Source organism: Diplotaxodon limnothrissa, linkage group LG16 (genome assembly GCF_057381915.1).
Source record: "Diplotaxodon limnothrissa isolate DT_005_m linkage group LG16, D_limnothrissa_male_GT1.1, whole genome shotgun sequence".
In the NCBI taxonomy this organism is placed as follows: domain Eukaryota; kingdom Metazoa; phylum Chordata; class Actinopteri; order Cichliformes; family Cichlidae; genus Diplotaxodon; species Diplotaxodon limnothrissa.
In genome coordinates, this window is record NC_140611.1 from 3,186,858 (window position 1) to 3,193,389 (window position 6,532).

Below are 6,532 nucleotides of genomic sequence, written 5' to 3' on the forward strand. Positions count from 1 at the left end.
TATGACGGGGCTTCCACAGAGGCAACAGGTGGATGAGGGAAGGGGAGGCAGGAGGAGAGACCCGAAGCAGCCGCCAGTCCGAGTGTCAGGTGAACTGAACTTCAGGTAAGAAGTTATGACCTGCAGTCTATCTGGGTCAGATATAAACCAAGTTTAGGTGGAGTTTATTTTCATGTTGCTGACTTTTTACTGTCAGTTGCAATAACTCGTACTGCGTTCTAGCCAGTTTGACGGAGTTTTTATACAGCTGGGTGGGTGCTATGATGTTACTGATAGTGAACTTTATTTTATTCATAAGGTTAGTAGAGTTGCCAACGGCTCCTTAAAAAAATGGGATGGTCCCTCATTCAGAGAAAATATTACGCGTTTCGTATTGAGCTGAGAAGAGACGCAGTTTGTCCCGAACTTTAGCTAGAATGGAAAAAAGACACAAAGCTGGATTTATTCTGTCTTTATGCTGCACAGCTGCCTCTTCTCTCATTCTCTCCCCCTCCCTCTCCTGTTGCTACTTCAATCATGAAACTGATCAATGATCAGCTGATCGGCTTTTCTCTCTTGTTTGTTTATCGCCCACTTTGCACCAGAAAGAGGAAACCAGCAGATATTGCGCTAAACAACAGCAGCACGTTTAAGCTTGATCAGCTGTTGTTAGAATGTATTTAATATTAATTTCTAGTATCAGCTGATGTTTGCTGGAGCCACAGCTGTAAAGCTGCTGGTCATGATGTCTGTTTAGATATGTGGTGAGAGGGAAACATGAAGATGAAACCAGGAGATGTCCTTACTGAACCATCAGAGCTGAACAGGTGATGGAGAAACAGGTTTACCTTTTAGGTGACATGAATGAGTTGAAGTTATCAACTGTTTCTGAGAGACTAATAACACCAGGATCCTTTTTTATGTAGCTGACAGCTGGTAACTGTGCAGGGGCGGGTCTAGCAAAGTTTTGCCAGGGGGCATGTAGGGCATTAACAGGGAGAGGGGGGCACAAAGAAATACTTTTCTTTCTTATTCTCATTTAAAATACCTAGCTTTTATTAAATAATTATCTAAATCTTACAACCAAAGTTTTTATCTGACGTAAAATGTATAGAAATCATACATATACCAACAAGACTGTACATCACTGTCACAACAGCATTTGTTTTCATTCAAAGGCTTTATGGCTTTACTACCTGGTGGGTCGGTCTGTAGTCAAAATGCCCGATTTTCTGTCCCAGTCCAGCCCTGCAGGTTAATACTGGCAGTGTCACCATGCCAGCTGACTGTATTTCATCATCAGCCAGTGTTGTTCTTTATCAATATTACCAAAGTTTACCATAAGGCAGCATAGAAAGTATTTACTTGCTTTCAGGTTTTATTCAAATATTAGTCTTTTCAGTTGTTTCTCCACTTTTTTCCTGTTTCAAAATCAAACACCAGTTTGTGAGAAGATTATCTTCTTTTTTTAACAGGCAGATAAAGTTTTGCATTGGCATTGGCTAATTTGTCAATTGTTTGTTACAAATGTTCGTATTTTAATTTTCAAAAATGTTTTTGCCCAAAACATATGTGCACTATATGTCAGTAAAAATACTATGCAAATATTGCTGTCCTTGAATGCTGAGTAAACACTGACAAAGCACTGATTGTATCTCTTGTACTTTATCAACGCAGTATCTAAAAACTTTGCACCGTAGTGGTTAAAATCTCATTCTAATAAGAGTTAAAAGTGCATTTGGTTATTAGGTTTATAGGATTATTGAATTATGGTTAACGGTTGGTAGAAATTTTTTTTTAAACATTATCTGCCAATTAAATCTGCCACCCTTCTCCAAATCTGTGCCCCTACCTGGCCCCCCCAACAAAAATTTTCTAGACACGCCACTGCGCATGCCACAGCCGCTCTATCACGTGATGCATACTGCTCCGACGTGCTAACGTTCTGAGGTGAGTTACGGCGTGTTGCAAGTTTTGTGAGGTGCTTTCGTGATATTTAATGGATCGGATTACATTTTTTATTTTTCTCCGATATCCGATCCAGTAATTTAGGTCAGTATCGGACCGATACCGATACGTAATATCGGATCGGTCCATCTCTACTTTGGTTACTATATAGTTCTAAACAAACACTCACACTATGTGTTTGCCAATTGCACAGAGTCTGTTTCTTAAGAAAAAAAGAAACACTTTTAAGCTATTTATGTTCATGCAGTCTACATCTAAGTTCTGACTCATTTGTTGCAGGGTGAACTCGTCAGAGTGTTATGTATCACTTAAGTATCACTTCTCTGTTCCAGATGTCAGCATCATACACTCTGGGATTGAATTAGTTAGGTCTGAAGTCACTTAGTTCTATGACATAAAGAACAATTTTCTGTCAAGATTTTTTTTTATAAATACTTGATAAATACTTGATAAAGAGATAGTAGAAAATACTTCTTAACAAAAAATTGTTTTTTATCTTGTTAGAAAGTCTAACAAAAAGATCTGAAGAGTTACTGTAAGTGTAACATATGTTAACCATTCCTCGCCGTCAGTCCCCTGACCGTGGTCGGGAGACACGAGGGGAGATGCTTCCTCCAGGGCCGAAGTTTGTCCTCCTTCGGGGTTAACTCCCTTCACTTTTGTGGAGTAGTGAGGCAGACAGAAATCAGCCGAGGCACCGGAGAGTACTGAAGAGATGAGGCTTTATTTTATTTTATTTTATTTTATTTTATTTTATTTTATTTTTTTTTATTTTGGCCTGTCCCGTTTGGCTCTTTTGCATCAGAATTGTTGTCTAAAGGCAAAGAAAGATGCCCAACGGATTTACTTTACCAAACTGACCATCCCAGCCTTGCCGTAATGGTCCATTTGATTCACCTTTTATTGTTTATTTTATTTTCACTTACTGAATACGGGACAGACTTGACTGGGGGAAAGAAGGGGAGAAAGAAAGAGGGAAAGAGAAACAGCTGAGAAGAGGGACGGGGGAGAAGGGCAAAAGACAAAAACCAACAGAACGGGCAGAGAAAAAAAATGCATATATCAATCACCTGGATCACCTGCTGAGAAAGAAAAAAGAAAGCAAGCAGAAGAGAACAAGAGTAATAGAATAAACAACATCACAATGATATATGGGAATATGACAGTAAATACTAAATGTTAAACATTATTGTGCAGCACATAAGATCAACAGAACACAGTGTGCTTTGAGGTAGGAGCCAAAAAGGGTGTAGTTTGTGGGTGTGATCACCCGTGTGTACACCTGTGAGCATGGACGCGCTTGTTTTTTGTTTTTTTAAAAGGTTCCTTCATGTAATAATCTGCTAGAGGGTGTGGGGGGGCCACAGCCCCGTCCTCCAGGGCGTGAAGCAGGTGTAGAGGAGATCAAAACTCCAGACATCCAGAGGCCCCCAGAACACAAGAGACCAAGGAAGACCAACAGAGGGGCAGCTGCGCCACTGTCCCGGAAAGAGCTGAGGAGAGTCCCAGATGAGGGCTCACTCAGCAGCCGCGGAGCAGAAGCCAGGGGGAGTTGCAGTGACGCGCCCGTGAGCTCCGCCGGCAGCCAGCTGCGCCTGAGTGACCGAGCCCCAGGCCGAGAGGCCGGGGGCACCCCACCTCCGAAGTGGCCCGAGCGAGCCCCAGGCTCCAGGCCCCGATAAGCGGCCGCCAAGGAGTGAGCCGGTGTGTACCTGGACGCCCATCCCCGGACACAAAGAACCACCAACGCACCGATGTCTGAGGGGGTCCGCCACTGGCAGGGGAAGTGGTGGTAGGGGGAGATAGGCCTCCAAACCTTGGAGGGCCTGAGATGTCCCCAGAGAGGTGGCGCCTGACACCCAACCTGACATATAGACACAGACATACAGGCACACACAGATACAAACATCCATTCCCACCCTCATGCTCTCATATGCACTTACTCCACACTCAACCAACGTGGAGACAGACATAAAGAGACGTTGTACACACGATCACACTCCCCAAGCGTACTCTACAAACCGGGTCTAGGTGCCCTCGCCCCTGGAGGGGGGAACTGCACCCAGACCCAGGTGGTGTTTCCCTTTTCCCTGCGGTGGGGGGAGGCAGACCGCCCCGACTCCGCAGCAGCAGGAAGGCTCCACACTCCAGACCGCAGTCGGACGGCCAACTCCTCCTCCTAGCCCCCCTGCTCCAGCAGGTCGCAGAGAACGGGGGTGAGAGAAGACTCCAAACCTCCCTCCACCCGCTCATTGTAATGTTGATGCATGTGTGTTCTAAGGTGCATTTAAAACCCAGGAGGGCATGGAGCTACCTGCCAGAGAGCAGCAGGTAAGCGCATGGTCCCTCCTGCTAGCCCTCAATGTCTACGTGTATTTAAAATTGAGAGGTGGGCAACGATGCCAGGGGTGGGGTGTACACCCTGATGGTACTTTGGACTCCGTGTATCGTGCCCACCCCCAAGATCCTATATGTATGTGTAATGAGAGTGTGAGTAATGTGAATGTCTAAGTTGTGGGATAAAATTGAGGCAGAGGCAGCCAGAAGGGGACAGAGGGGGGGTAGCCTCCTCTGCACCCTGGTGACATACCCCTACTCCAAGGCCCTGCATGTGTGGGTGGTTGTGGTGGAGCGGGAAGAGGGAGGCAGCTGGAGATGGGGAGGGAAGGAAGGGAGGGGCAAGTGACCCCTCCCTGGGGCCAGCTCCCCCGCTGACCCCAGTAGGCACCCCCATACTCCGCGACCCGCCAGGGAAAGGGGGCCCAGGCCCATCCAGACCGGGCCCAGTGCAGCAGCGCCGCCCGGCCCCACAGAGCCCGGGACAGTCCACCCAACCCCACCACAGAGAAAACTGCACCCACCCCACCATCCACTCATCTTCCAGACTACATAAGACAATAAACACCCAGGCTGAGATCTCCCTCCACCTCTCCTGTATCTCCCCCTCCTGCAGAGGGAGCTCCTGAGGAGAGGAAAGCTCCTGCAAGATGTGACAATCTCCCCACCAGTTGAAGAGCCCCCCAGGTGGCTCGACGCACCGGCGGCACCCTGCTCCAGGGCTGGGCCCCCATGCACCCACCCGCCCACAACCCCGGCAACACACCAACCAGGACCCAAGCCCCCGAGGCCCAGTCCGGGTCCCAGCCCAGAGACGGAGCGCCCCCAGAACCTCACGCCCATCCCGGACCCACCCAGGGCCAGCCAGGCTACCAGGTCAGTAACCCACGTCCGTCAGCACAGACCCTCCCCTAGCCCCGCTGCACGCAGCCGCGAGGAAACAGTCACCGGAGAGCCAACAGAGCCCCTAACCGGACATGACCGCTACCCCGGGTTGAGCCCCCCAAGGAAGATGCCTCCGGGGAACCCCCCGACGCCCTAAGCCTGTCCCTACCCCCACACCAATCACAAACTATGACCCCCCACCCCCACTAGGTGATGGAGCTGATCAAAGGAGCCCAGAGCAATTGATCTGATGTGGTGGCAGAGGCTGTATCAAGACTAATGTAATCTAATAGATAATTTCTATATTGGTTAGAATTAAGATTATTTTTATTTTTCCAGTTCATGAGGACTGTTTTCTTGGCTATGCATAGGGCAGTGAAAACCATATGGGCGATATTCTTTTCTGAAGTGACATTATCTAAGCTGCCCAACAAACACACTAAGGGGGAAGTTGGAATGTTACATTTCAGACACTTCGATAAGTCTTCACATATCTCGCGCCAAAACTTCTGAACTGGTGGACAGAACCAAAGAGCGTGGATATAATTGTCCGGTGAATTGGTTTGGCAGTGTGAGCAGTTGTTGGTAGACGTAAAGCCCATCTTGAACATCCGATGACCTGTATAGTGTACTCTATGTAATATTTTGTATTGAATTAATTGAAGACTGGGATTTCTAATTAGATGAAAGGTTTTTAAGCAAATCTGAGACCAGAAGTTTAGGTCTAAGTTAACTGATAAATCCGCTTCCCATTTTGCAATAGGAAGTGATATTGATTCATCTGTTTTAGAAAGCATTCTGTATATTTTGGATAGTAATTTGGGGGGTTTAAGAGTAAGAAATTGAACCACACTTGGTGGTGTTTGTAGTTCAACTTGACCCGGTTTAAATTTCTTTTTTACTATGGATTTAATTTGTTGATATTCTAAAAATCTTTTCTTGTTGATCCCATATTGTGTAACTAGTCTGTCAAATGAAATAAATTCTGTTCCTTCTAGTATATGTTCTAAATATTTGATTCCTTTATCACTCCAATCTGAAAAGTTTATCATATTATTGTTTTGTAATATGTCAGGGTTGTTCCAGATAGGTGTACGTTTGCATGGGATTAATTTTAGAAACTCCCACCATGCTGTCAGAGAAGAGCTGATGTTGATGCTTTTAAAGCATTCATGTCGTTGGATGTTTGAGCTGATAAATGGTAGGTCTGAGATCTCTAGATTATTGCAGAGTGCTTGTTCTACATCTAGCCAAGGTTCATCTAAGAGGGTATGTTTTAGCCATCCTGAGATAAACTGAAGCCTGTTGGCTAAGAAGTAGTGCTGAAAGTTAGGCAGTTCTAGTCCTCCTTTATCCTTGGTCT